We start from the raw sequence: 14,600 nt of genomic DNA, 5'->3' as shown, positions 1-14,600 counted from the left end.
GAAAATCACGCAGCCGCGCATCATACGCTGCTGACACACGGAGCAGTTATGGACCTTTTGCAAGCGCAAAACGCCACGTAAATCCGGCCTTAGGGTAGGAATACACTAGGCATGAACACTGCGGATTTTATGCAAAACATTTTATTGTGGAAAATCCGCAGCGTATTACAGTCGCAGCAGAGTGGATGAGGTTTGAACAAATCTCATCCACACGCTGTCAATACAATGTGAACAGGCCCTAACACAAAAGTTTTGTATTTTTTTAAGCTGGTTCACAAAAAAAAATAATTCCAAATTCTACTGAACCAACTGCCTATTTAGAGAGCGGCAGCAGCTCCAGGAGCGACATCATAAGGGACACACTAGGCGGATATGCTGAGTAAAACTACACAGCTTATCTGCCCCGGGAGCCGCAGGGAATTCTGCCAGCAAAACCGCACCAAATAGTGGCGCAGGTTTCGTGAGGCATGTCCGCTGCGGGAATCCTGCAGGGAAAAAAAAGTTTAGACTTGCCAGGGCCGTAGTCCTGGTGACGCATCTCTCTCTTCTGAACGTAGCCCCGCCTCCTGGGATGACGCTGTAGACCATGTGACCACTGCATCAGTCACATGGGATGAAACGTCATGACAGGAGGCGGGGCTGTGCTAAGAATAGAGGATCGCGTCACCAGGACTACGGCCGGGGCAAGTCTAAACTTTATCAATTTAAAAAAGTACCTTTTTTTTCTTCTCTTGTGTGATTTTTGCGGCAGAACCGCAGCATTTCCGCAACAGAGGAGCAGCGATTCCACAGAATACATTGACACGCTGCGGCTTAAAAAGCCAAAAGCCGCACTGCAGGTCCATTTTTTTTGCAGCGTGTGGATGAGATTTGTTCAAACCTCACCCACTCTGCTGCGACTGTGATACGCTACGGATTTTCCACAATAAAATGTGTTGCATAAAATCCGCAGTGTTCATGCCTAGTGTGTTCCTACCCTAAGGCCGGATTTACACAAGCGTGTGCTTTTTGCACGCGCAAAAAACGTGGCGTTTTGCGCATGCAAAAGGTCCATAACAGCTCCGTGTGTCAGCAGCGTATGATGCGCGGCTGCGTGATTTCCGCGCAGCCGCCATCATTATGACACTCTGTATGTTTGTAGCACGTGGTGCTTTTCTGTTTTCATTCATAGTTTATACGGCTGCGGAAGTGCTGGGCGTGATTTTCACCCACCCATTGACTTCAATGGGTGCGTGATGCGCGAACAATGCACAAATATCGGACATGTCGTGAGTTTTACGCAGCGGACACACGCTGCGTGAAAATCACTGACAGTCTGCACGGCCCCATAGAGTAACACAGGTCCGTGCGAGGCGCGTGAAAATCACACACGTTGCACGGATGTATTACACGTTTGTCTGAATAAGCCCTAACAATAAGGCCCAGTTCACAGAGTTCTTGGGCCTTGATATTGACTCGGACACTGCGTCAGAATCAGCACCAAAGAACTTCCAAAACCGCCTCCCATTGATTTAATCTGAAATCAATGGGAGCCAGTCGCGGAAAAAAGAAAAAGCAGCACGCCCTTTCTTGCCGCGGTTCCGCCTCTGACCTCCCATCTAAATCAATGGGAGGCAGAAAATGCATTTTTCGCTGCGTTTTTTGTCTGCTGTCCTCAATCGCCGCGAGCAAAAAACGCAGCAAAAAAACGCGGCAAGATAGTGTGGGCAGGTCAAAATCTGCCTCAAAATTCTTTAAGGAATTTTGAGGCAGATTTTTTTTTGCCTGCAAAATACTGTGTGAACAGGGCCATACATAAACAACACTGTGAGGATCTCGTGTTTAGCAACACACTAATCCGGCCTATCTGTAGTTATCTAAACACGAGATCCTCACAGTGGAATCCACAGCAGCAGCAGCTGAAGCTGTATCAGCTACTGGCACACACTGGGCTTAATAAAGCAGCTGATCTGCTAATAAGAGAGCTGCACAGACATCTCTATAGCAGCAGTAGCTGAAATACAAGAGATTCATCTAGAGGAACTCCTAGAGCAGCTGCTCATGTTGCTTCAGTTCCTAGCACACACCTTGTGACAAGGAGGGTACCGGTCCCAACTTGGAACAAAAATATTTAAACATAATATTTTTTGAATAAATATAAAAAAATATAAAAATAAATAAAAACCAGGAAAATGCTAAAATATATTATAAATACTAGAGTGTGATGGTATTAACCATTTAAATCTCATCCTTGTCCTATCTGAACGTATTACATATGTCAATGTAAAGTGTGCAAGCGCTAGTGAACGAACCTTATGGATACAATTGTATCACTATCTTAAATTGCTAAAAAAAAGAAATAAATCTCACATTAAAGGTTAGGCTCTAACCAAAAAAATCCCATTGGTATTCATCCAGTGAAACACAGGTAAATGGTTGCAGGTAATTTTAAAGATAAAATGTATTTTTGTCAGGAGAAAGTAATCTTTTTTTTGTTCCAGGCTGTTGTGTATTACAGGGGGTTAAATTAGTGCCACCCCGATAGAGTGCCTAATTTTATTATGTTGATATGTAGTTTTGAACCCTGCTACATTACTTTCGCAGAGTCCAAATAGGAGGGAATGGTGAAGGGACTGATCAGGTAGTTTTGTGTTTTATTTTGTTTTGAATTAATGAATTTGGTTCTAGGAGATCTACAAAATGTGTATGAGCTTCAAGGAGTAACCCAGATTAAATGTGTATGACAGTAACCTACAATTTGAGGTTTTTCTGTGTAGATGGTTCCAGATCCTTCCAGAACGGTGAATATGGCACTGGGTAAGCTGTGCTGTAGTCTCCACCCAATATGAGGTATTGTGTAAGAGACCATCCCCCTCCAGCAAATTTACACAGGAGGCAGAGGTGACGTCACTCACAGATGAGTCTTTACAGCTTTAGATGGGGAGAAGGCAAAACAAAAAAATTGTTTGAATATTGTTTATTTTATGCCAGATTTCACTAACATATTTTGTTTGTTTTTGTATTAATAAGGTATTTACAGGACCTGGTGGGTGGGATTTACAAGTGTTCTGGATCATCAGATGAATGTGGAACAATAAAACTCCACCCTTTTGAAATGTTCTATCTATATGTGACATGGGTTTCCAATGTAAATTTGAAATGTAGACATACTTCATCATATACAGTATGTGTAGAACAGGATACGAGGCACAAGGTAAATTACCCAGAAACCACTCTCACCTTCTTGTTCATCTCAAGGAGCGGAGCTGGAGGTGCTCGCTGAGGCTTGTAACCTGGCAGAAGGTAAGACGGCCGACATATACACTGACTCTAGGTACGCTTTTGGCATCACCCACAATTATGGGCCCATTGGTAGTAGGAACTTTATTGGATCATTGGGTAAGCCAATTGAGAGAGCAAGAGAAAACAGAACTGACAACAAGGATATGTGCAGCCAGGTGTCAGTAAATTGGCTTGTCCCTGTATACAATAATGCCACCACTAGGTTTGTAGCAGCCGGCATGATGTGTGCATGGCGTGACATAGGTAAAACAGCAAAGGTACCTGTGAAAAGTGCAGCCCGGCCAGATTAACAGTCCCAGCGACTGCAGAACATACAACTACCCGAGGTAGAAGTGTATGACAATGTGCTCGTGTGTGTAGATCTGTTCTCAGGGGGGCCTGAAGCCCGGCCTGTATTTTCCCCACTGCAGACGTTGTGTGTAAAAGACGGGGGAACAATGTTATCCCAAGTATTGACCTGATGTTTGTACAATAAGATATCAGCAGTTCTCCAGATGTTATCCCAAAGTTAGTTTGTTTAATAATTGTATTTAAGAAGTGTTGTGGGAATATTAAATACTGAAGTTAAGTTTTATGTAAAGTTCTGGATCAGCCTTAGCATTGGACTATTAGAGTCATGCGTCAGATAAAAGGTACAGAAGTGGAATATTCCCATTTGAAAACATTTTTAGCTATTTTTTTTTTTGTCGTTGTTATTGTGAAAGGAAAATTCTGTGCAGTGTGTGTGTATATATATATATATATGTGTATATATATATATATATATATATGTATATATATATATATATATATATAAAGAAGAAAAATGAGTTTGCATGTATCACTTCTAGTTATTGCTCAATATGAACATTTGATGTAAAGATGTTATTTGTTAATGTTTTTCTTCAAATTAATTATTTGATTAAGATCAATTAATGTTTATACAATGAAAAAGCTTGTTCTCCACAGGAAGAGTCCAACTGGGAGCGGAAGGCGTGAGAACCAGATTCTAACAGAATGTGGACGGATAAGGGAACGTGAACCGGTAACACCCAAGGCACTCTTGATGGCACTTGCATTGATGGTGTATGACCTCACATATGCCCCAAGACTGCAAGGATCGATTTGGTAAGATCTAATTGGTATGTCCCAAGCTTTACAGCTGTTGCTGCTAAATTCTGTTAGAGCTGTTTGATTTGCCTACAGAACAGTCCTGGCAGACCGGTGCCAACCTTATCATACCCGCCTCCCACGAAGAGAACAGACCTTGAGAGGCCTTCCCATGCAATACAAATTAGAGTAAGAAAAATTGGTTTGCGACATTTGTCAGATAAACATGTGGAATCTGTGTATATTTTGGTGAGCTGGAGATGTTCCAGGCAATCAGCTCAGATCAAGGTACAAATCCTGCTGGAAAGCGTGACACCAAGTGCAAATGAAATGTACCCAATAATTACACATCTTCTAGGTGCCCTGTCCATTGGAACAGAGAAGTTTTTCTTATATAAAAGGTGTTTGTTTGTTTGATTTAGTTTAAGGGCCTGACATTGTTATTGTATGTACTTAGAACAACTTTTATAGTACGTAGATGTTATCACCAGATTAGTAACAATTGACAAGGGTTTAGGTTCCCCAGCAAGTGCCAGTAAACATGAACTAAAAGATTTTTAATACGATGAACTCCATCACTGAGGTGCGGCAGGCGCAGCCGGAGCCAGTACAATGCGTTTGTCATGAACTGACGGCAGTGTCACAATTCCAAGCAGCCGCCCAGACAAGTAACTTACCGGAGGAAGAAGACAGATGAGCGGAGGGTTTGTGGTGTCACAATAACACTCCACTAATCCGCCTACGTGGGATCTCACACCAGGCTCACAGCATGAGGTGTTGTGTACAGCCCGGTGACGTAAACTAAAAGAGACGGGGTCTGAAAGATGAGAAGGACCAAACCAAGTCCTGATGACATCAGCAAAGTTCAAAGTAAGGACCAAAGACCTGAGTGAATCGGTCAGCAATATCAAGTGTTCTAATCAGAAGACAGGAGAAGAAGAGGACGATGATGTACATGACTTGTCAATACACTGGTGGGACCCCATACCCTAACCGGACATTGGTGATGGCATCATATTAGTTGTGGCCCTATTGATATATTGTTTGAGTTTCATAATCATAATATATAATTTCTGTAATTTAATATGAGAAAAAGGGAGGTTTGTGAAGGATGATTTATTTGCTTATATTCTCTGTATGAAATTACATTGTGAATTATCAAGCAGGAGGCCGAATTACTAAAATATGTAATATGTGAAAGTTATGATAATGTTTAAATGATTTAGTTTCGTGCAGCAGCCATCTTGGTTTTATTGTAGTGAATAGGAAAGTCATTGTTCCTTTAATACAAGTAATGTTGATTTCGTATGTTTTATCTTTGACCTTGGTTCCCATGCGAAGATGGACAGGGAAGGAGATGGGAGGGTGGCAAGTATGCGTGAAGGAAGGTCTCCCCCATCTCCACGAGAATATTGTGTCCAAAAGAGATAAGACACCTGCAAAAACGTAATGTGTGAAGAATTATAATGATGTATCTGGGTTGTATTTTATTGTATGCTTTTTACAGAATAACAAATAATGTTACATTGTCTCTGATTGGTTTACCTCAAGCCGACACCCCTTCTGAATTTCAGTTTAACAGTTTGAGTTTGGTAATAAATCCTTCAGAGGAGCATTTTGAACATTTCAGCGTGTCTGTGTGTTTTCTTCTCCTCTCTCGATATATATCGGTGAAATATCCTAATTAGGATACTGACTAATGGAGTCTGGCCTTGAGAGTCTGTTTGTACTCGTATAAATTTCAGTCTAATATATTTTGAGCGATGGATTTCCACGACACAGTAAAGAATCTCAGTCTGTGATGATGGTGAATTTTTTTTTCCTCTCGACGTACTTGATGCCCCCTTGTTCTGGTTACAGCCCTAGCTTTAAAAATATAATAGTAAATAAAAAAAATTGTACCCTACATTGACTATATTTGTACATAGTAAATAGATGGCACCTAAGAAATGTTGAAGAAAACTCAATAGCCTTTCTTGTTATCCATCTTCACCTTAAATGGTATTTTTGATTTCTACTCATACTCAATTTCTTTGTGAAATCGCAAGGCCCTTAAATCCAATTTAGTTAAAGAAAGAAAAATGCTTTTAGAGGATTTCCTTATCGAGTAAATATCTCACTCTCAGCGTCCCATTATTTATTTGGAAGCATTTAACGCTAACGGCAAGATGGCACGAAGCTTCTAGGCTTTTGGAGTCTGGTTAAAATTGGTTTCTTTTAAAACCGGTTTCTTCAATCAATCAGAATGAGCAGGTAATCAGCATTTTGTCAACAAGACATTGGTTCTGAACAGGGTCAATAAATCCATCATCGGACATCTCCGTTTTTAAGGCAGCAATATCTGCACAGTTTTTGTTATTAGAATGAAAAAAGGGAAAATGTTGCTGTTGTATCAAGAAAGACATCCAGGTTCCTCTTAATGTAAAGGATCTGCCAGACACAGCTTCTGTGTCGACGCCCGTAGTTAGTCACTCTGCACCTGCTCCTAAGTCTGGTCGAGTGACCCCTTCTTCTACCAATCAGCCTGGGAGGCTGAGGAGTGGGAGAGCCTGTCACAGCCTGGCCAGACGGAGCTAGTTCCCGCCCTCTGTCTATTTATACCTTCACTTCCTGCTCCTCCTTTGCCTGTGAATCTTTCAGTCTGTTTCCTGGCTCTGCTGCTGCTGCTTGCTACTTGTTTTCTGCTTCATATTGACCCTGGCTTGACTACTATTCTCCTGCTCTGCGTTTTGGTACCTCGTCCACTCCTGGTTTTACTCGGCTCGTTCACTATTCTCCTGCTCTGCGTTTGGTACCTCGTCCACTCCTGGTTTGACTCGACTCGTTCACTACTCTCGTTGCTCACGGTGTTGCCGTGGGCAACAGCCCCATTTCCCTTAGCTTCTGTGTACCCCTGTCTGTTTGTCTGTCGTGCACTTAGTGAGCGTAGGGACCGTCGCCCAGTTGTACGCCGTCGCTTAGGACGGGCCGTTGCAAGTATGCAGGGACTGAGTAGATTAGGGCTCACCTGTCTGTCTCTCTATCCTGCCATTAAATAATCACAGGCCCATATACCTTTTCTACCCTGGTCCCTGTCACAACTATGGACCCCCTTGAGACCCTGGCTCAGCAAATGCAGGGCCTTTCCCTACAGGTCCAGCGTAGGGACCGTCGCCCAGTTGTACCCCGTCGCCTAGGGCGGGTCATTGCAAGTAGGCAGGGACTGAGTGGTGGGTAGATTAGGGCTCACTGTCTGTTTCCCTACCCCCCTGTCATTACATAATCACAAGCCCATATACCTAGGCTACCCTGGTCCCTCACTCTATTATAGACCCCCTTGAGACCCTGGCTCAGCAAATGCAGGGTCTCTCGCTACAGGTCCAGGCCCTGGCTCAGAGCGGCAACCAGCAAGATGCTACCCTGGTAGTGCCCCCACCTCACCTCTTGAACCCCACCTCAAGTTGCCTGACCGGTTCTCAGGGGACCGGAAGACTTTTTTCTCCTTTCGGGAGAGTTGTAGGCTCTATTTCCGTCTAAAGCCCCACTCCTCAGGTTCCGAGAGCCAGCGAGTGGGTATAATTATGTCCCGACTCCAGGACGGGCCCCAAGAATGGGCCTTCTCCTTGGCTCCCGACGCTTCTGAACTTTCCTCTGTTGACCTTTTTTTTTCTGCTCTCGGGCTCATATATGACGAGACTGACAAGACTGACAAGACCGCCTTTGCCGAGAGTCAGCTGGTGACATTACGTCAGGGTAAGAGACCCGTTGAGGAGTACTGTTCGGAATTTAGGAAGTGGTGTGTAGCTTCTCGGTGGAGTGACCCTGCCTTGAGGTGCCAGTTTAGATTGGGTCTGTCGAACGCCCTGAGGGACCTGTTAGTTAGCTATCCCTCTTCTGACTCTCTAGATCAGGTTATGGCTTTAGCGGTACGACTTGACCGACGTCTCAGGGAATGACGACTTGAACGTTTTTGTGCCTTCTCCTCTGGCTCCCCCATGATGGCTCCCGAAGTTCTGTTAATTCGTTCTTCCACGGAAAACTCGGATGAACCAATGCAACTCGGGGCCTCCGTGTCTCCCCAACAACGTAGAGAGTTCCGCAGGAAGAATGGTCTCTGCTTCTACTGTGGGGAGGACAAGCATCAAGTGAACAACTGTCCTAGGCGTAAGAATAAGCAGCCGGAAGAACTTCCGTGCCTAAGTGATCATCGGGGAGGTCACTTGGGCGCACAGGTATTTCCCGTAAATATGAAACCTAATAAGATCTTGCTTCCCTTTCAGGTCTCTTTTAAGGGTAGGTCTGCTACCGGCAGTGCCTTCGTGGATTCAGGATCTTCTGCTAATATTATGTCTGTGGAATTTGCTATGTCTCTAGCTATGCCATTGATTGAATTGCCTAAACCTGTCCCGGTAGTGGGTATCGACTCCACTCCTCCTGCTAATGGTTATTTTACACAGCATACCCCTGTTTTTGAACTCCTTGTGGGCTCCATGCATTTGGAGCAGTGCTCTGTACTGGTGATGCAGGGATTATCGTCCGATTTGGTTTTAGGCCTACCCTGGTTGCAGATGCATAATCCCACGTTTAACTGGAATACTGGGGATCTTACCAAATGGGGTAATGAATGCATGCCATCATGTTTTTCTGTTAATTTTATTTCTCTCCCTGAGGAGGTGAACACTCTACCTGAGTTTATTCAGGACTTCGCTGATGTTTTTTCTAAAAAGGCCTCTGAAGTGTTACCTCCTCATAGAGAATACGATTGCGCAATCGATTTGGTACCAGGAGCTAAGCTCCCTAAGGGTAGGATATTTAATCTCTCTTGTCCCGAACGTGAAGACATGAGAGAGTATATCCAGGAATGCCTGGCCAAGGGTTACATTCGCCCCTCTACTTCTCCGGTAGGTGCTGGCTTCTTCTTTGTAGGGAAGAAGGATGGTGGTCTTAGGCCGTGCATCGATTACCGAAACTTGAATAAGGTCACTGTAAGGAACCAGTATCCCCTTCCTTTGATTCCTGATCTCTTCAATCAGGTTCAGGGGGCCCAATGGTTCTCTAAGTTTGATCTACGGGGGGCTTATAACCTTATCCGCATCAAAGAGGGGGATGAGTGGAAGACTGCGTTTAACACGCCCGAAGGTCATTTCGAATACCTCGTCATGCCCTTTGGGTTGTGTAATGCTCCCGCGGTCTTCCAGAATTTCATAAATGAGATTTGAAGAGACTACCTGGGGGTATTTCTTGTAGTGTACCTTGATGACATCCTAGTGTTTTCCAAGGACTGGTCCTCCCACATTGAGCATGTCAGGAAGGTGCTCCAGGCCCTTCGGGGAAAAAAATAGTTTGCTAAAACCGAAAAATGTGTGTTTGGTGTGCAGGAGATACCATTTTTGGGTCAAATCCTCACTCCTCATGAATTCCGCATGGACCCTGCCAAGGTTCAGGCTGTGGCGGAATGGGTCCAACCTGCCTCCCTGAAGGCGTTACAGTGCTTCCTGGGGTTTGCTAATTATTACAGGAGATTTATTGCTCACTTCTCGGTCATCGCTAAGCCTCTTACGGATCTCACTCGCAAAGGTGCTGATCTCCTCCATTGGCCTCCAGAGGCAGTCCAGGCATTTGAGATCCTTAAGAAGTGCTTTTTCTCGGCCCCAGTGCTGATTCAGCCTAACCAAATGGAGCCATTTATCGTGGAGGTTGACGCCTCCGAGGTGGGAGCGGGTGCTGTCTTGTCCCAGGATACCAGATCCCTCACCCATCTCCGTCCCTGTGCCTACTTCTCCAGGAAGTTCTCACCACTGAGAGTAAATACGACATTGGTAACGCAAACTCTTAGCCATTAAATGGGCATTTGAAGAGTGGCGCCTCTTCCTGGAGGGGGCTAGGCACCAGGTTACGGTCCTTACCAATCACAAGAATCTGGTTTTCCTAGAATCTGCCCGGAGGCTAAACCCGAGACAAGCTCGATGGGCGTTATTTTTTACTAGATTCAACTTTTTGGTCACCTATAGGGCTGGGTCTAAAATTATTAAAGCTGATGCACTGTCGCGTAGCTTCATGGCCAGCCCTCCTTCGGAGGAAGATCCTGCTTGTGTTTTGCCTCCAGGTATAATCATTTCCTCTGTTGATTCTGACTTAGTCTCCGAAATTGCGGCTGATCAAGGTTCAGCTCCCGGGAACCTTCCTGAGAGCAAGCTGTTTGTTCCCCTGTAATTCCGGCTAAGGGTACTTAGGGAAAATCACGACTCTACACTATCTGGCCATCCAGGCATCCTGGGTACCAAGCACCTCATTGCCAGAAACTATTGGTGGCCTGGGTTGCTTAAAGACGTTAAGGCCTACGTCGCCGCTTGTGAAATTTGTGCTAGGTCCAAGACTCCCAGGTCCCGACCAGCGGGCTTACTATGTTCTTTGCCCATTCCCCAGAGACCTTGGACCCATATCTCCATGGATTTTATCACTGATCTGCCTCCATCTCAAGGCAAGTCGGTGGTGTGGGTGGTAGTGGACCGCTTCAGTAGGATGTGCCACTTTGTGCCCCTCAAGAAACTACCCAATGCTAAGACGTTAGCTACCTTGTTTATCAAACACATCCTGCTTCTCCATGGGGTTCCTGTCAATATTGTTTCTGACAGAGGGGTACAATTTGTTTCATTGTTTTGGAAAGCCTTCTGTAAACAGTTGGATATTGATCTGTCCTTCTCCTCGGCTTTCCATCCTGAAACTAATGGCCAAACTGAGAGAACTAATCAGTCTCTAGAACAATATTTAAGGTGTTTTATCTCTGACTGTCAATATGATTGGGTCTCCTTCATTTCCCTCGCTGAATTTTCCCTTAATAACCGGGTCAGTAACTCGTCAGGGGTCTCCCCCTTTTTCTGTAATTTTGGGTTCAATCCACGGTTCTCCTCCGTTTCACCTGGTGGTTCCAACAATCCTGAGGTAGATGTCGTTCATCGGGAACTGTGCACAGTCTGGGCCCAGGTTCAGAAGAACCAAAAGGTGTCCCAGAGCATACAAAAGACCCAGGCAGATAGAAGACGTTCTGCTAACCCCTTGTTTGCGGTCGGGGATCTGGTGTGGCTGTCTTCAAGAAATTTGCGCCTTAAAGTCCCGTCCAAAAAATGTGCTCCCAGGTATATAGGGCCGTACAAGGCCATTGAAGTCCTTAACCCTGTCTCCTTCCGACTGGAGTTACCCCCGTCTTTTCGAATACACGACGTTTCATGCCTCCCTCCTGAAACGCTGCTCCCCGTCCTTGGCTCCCTCAAGGAAACCTCCGGTCCCTGTTCTCACCCCTGAAGGGGTAGAATTCGAGGTGGCCAAGATTGTGAACAGCAGGATGGTCCAAGGCTCTCTCCAGTACCTGGCCCATTGGAGAGGATACGGGCCTGAGGAGAGGACTTGGGTACCCGCCCGGGATGTTCACGCTGCAGTATTGCTCAGGAGGTTCCATCTTCGGTTCCCCTATAAGCCAGGTCCACCTAGAAAGGGTCCAGTGGCCCCTCATAAAAGGGGGGGTACTGTAAAGTATCTGCCAGACACAGCTTCTGTGTCGTCGCCCGTAGTTAGTCACTCTGCACCTGCTCCTAAGTCTGGTCGAGTGACCCCTTCTTCTACCAATCAGCCTGGGAGGCTGAGGAGTGGGAGAGCCTATCACAGCCTGGCCAGATGGAGCTAGCTCACGCCCTCTGTCTATTTATACCTTCACTTGCTGCTCCTCCTTTGCCTGTGAATCTTTCAGTCTGTTTCCTGGCTCTGCTGCTGCTGCTTACTACTTGTTTTCTGCTTCATATTGACCCTGGCTTGACTACTATTCTCCTGCTCTGCATTTTGGTACCTCATCCACTCCTGGTTTGACTTGGCTCGTTCACTATTCTCCTGCTCTGCGTTTGGTACCTCGTCCACTTCTGGTTTGACTCGGCTCGTTCACTACTCTCGTTGCTCACGGTATTGCCGTGGGCAACAGCCCCATTTCCCTTAGCTTCTGTGTACCCCTGTCTGTTTGTCTGTCGTGCACTTAGTGAGCGTAGGGACCGTCGCCCAGTTGTACGCCGTCGCTTAGGACGGGCCGTTGCAAGTAGGCAGGGACTGAGTGGCGGGTAGATTAGGGCTCACCTGTCTGTCTCCCTACCCCGCTATTACACTTAAATCCTTCAACAAATCAACCATCACAAAATCCTTTGGCAGAGAGTTCCAAAGTCTCACTGCTCTTACAGTAAATAATCTCAGTCTGTGATGATGGTGAATTTTTTTTCCTCTCTACGTAGTAGATGCTCCCTTGTTCTGGTTACAGCCCTAGCTTTAAAAATATAATAGTAAATAAAAAAAATTGTACCCTACATTGATCGACTATATTTGTACATAGTAAATAGATGGCACCTAAGAAATGTTGAAGAAAACTCAATAGCCTTTCTTTTTATCCATCTTCACCTTGAATGGTATTTTTGATTTCTACTCATACTCAATTTCTTTGTGAAATCGCAAGGCCCTTAAATCCAATTTAGTTAAAGAAAGTAAAATGCTTACAGAGGATTCATCGAGTAAAAATCTCACTCTCAGCGTCCCATTATTTACTTGGAAGCATTTAACGCTAATGGCAAGATGGCACGATGTTTCTAGGCTTTTGGAGTCTGGTTAAAATTGGTTTCTTTTAAAACCGGTTTCTTCAATCAATCAGAATGAGCAGGTAATCAGCATTTTGTCAACAAGACATTGGTTCTGAACAGGGTCAACAAATCCATCATCTAATGACCTTGTGGCGCAACGGTAGCGCGTCTGACTCCAGATCAGAAGGTTGAGTGTTCAAATCACGTCAGGGTCAGCTGTTGCTTTGGGCATCATAATGAGAGTACAGAATGCTAATTTTCATCCATCTAGTTCCAATTCCTTTGATAAGAGAATTAGGACTCACCTTGAAGTCAACTTTTTAGGACTTCTCCTTTTTTAAGGCGGCAATATCTGCGCAGTTTTTGTTATTAGAATGAAAAAAGGGAAAATGTTGCTGTTGTATGAAGAAAGACATCCAGGTTCCTCTTAAGTCATTCAACAAATCAACCATCACAAAATACTTTGGCAGAGAGTTCCAAAGTCTCACTGCTCTTACAGTAAAGAATCTCAGTCTGTGATGATGGTGAATTTTTTTTCCTCTCTACGTACTTGATGCCCCCTTGTTCTGGTTACAACCCTGGCTTTAAAAATAAAATAATAAATAAAAAAAATTGTACCCTACATTGACTATATTTGTACATAGTAAATAGATGGCACCTAAGAAATGTTGAAGAAAACTCAATAGCCTTTCTTGTTATCCATCTTCACCTTGAATGGTATTTTTGATTTCTACTCATACTCAATTTCTTTGTAAAATCGCATGGCCCTTAAATCCAATTTAGTTAAAGAAAGAAAAATGCTTTTAGAGGATTTCCTTATCGAGTAAAAATCTCACTCTCAGCGTCCCGTTATTTACTTGGAAGCATTTAACGCTAACGGCAAGATGGCACGATAATTCTAGGCTTTATATATCTATTTATATTAGGGATGATGGCTGGTATATAATTAGAATGTGTCTATTAGTTGTAAACATGCGTTAGGGGGGGCCACTGGGTTGGTGCCCACTCAGATATGTCCCCCCCCCCTGTTCTTAACCCCTAGCTACGCCTTTGAAAAGTATCCTTTCTATTTAGTGATGATATATACGTTACATATGCACACAGATATGCAAAAACATATTAATAATATAATTGACTAAATAAAAATGCAAATAAGATTACAGCATTCACAAGAGCTTCTTGCCTTGTTTATGGTGTCAGATTCCTGTCCAGTAAATCTTACGGGCGGTGACATCCTTGTAGCAATTCAAGCCGTCACCCAATATAAGCCTGATGGACAGATTGAATTTACTTATGATACTCTAAATATTCTGTGTGCTGTACTCTATGGGGATTGCACTGGGAGGAGGACCCCCACACCTCAGGAAATATTGAGGGCCGGTCCTGTCCTCCATCTGGGCCCAGGGTAAACAGACATAGGCCTGTGGCCCCTGTGACCATTAAAATCATTGCAAACAGCCTAAAACCCCAGTTGAAGCCGTGCCCCAGGGGTAATAAAGAAAAAAATACTCCCATCCTCCATGTTAGAATAGGAGGTGGAGTTTGCCATGATCTAGCGGTATGTGTGACCCACTAGACCGCTCCGCCGTTGCGGAGTGGCAGCTAGCCAAATCACAGTCTATACAAAGTATATGCAAAGTC

At 44.5% G+C, this 14,600-nt stretch overlaps 1 non-coding gene across 1 annotated transcript; it reads left to right on the top strand.

Annotated features, from left to right (window-relative positions):
* Nucleotides 1–13,102: 13,102 nt before the first annotated feature.
* Nucleotides 13,103–13,174, top strand: TRNAW-CCA (transfer RNA tryptophan (anticodon CCA)). Its single transcript has one exon. It is a non-coding gene; the product is annotated as a tRNA-Trp (tRNA).
* Nucleotides 13,175–14,600: the final 1,426 nt, after the last annotated feature.

Source organism: Rhinoderma darwinii, chromosome 3 (genome assembly GCF_050947455.1).
Source record: "Rhinoderma darwinii isolate aRhiDar2 chromosome 3, aRhiDar2.hap1, whole genome shotgun sequence".
NCBI lineage: Eukaryota > Metazoa > Chordata > Amphibia > Anura > Rhinodermatidae > Rhinoderma > Rhinoderma darwinii.
This window is presented reverse-complemented; position numbering and strand designations above follow the sequence as displayed.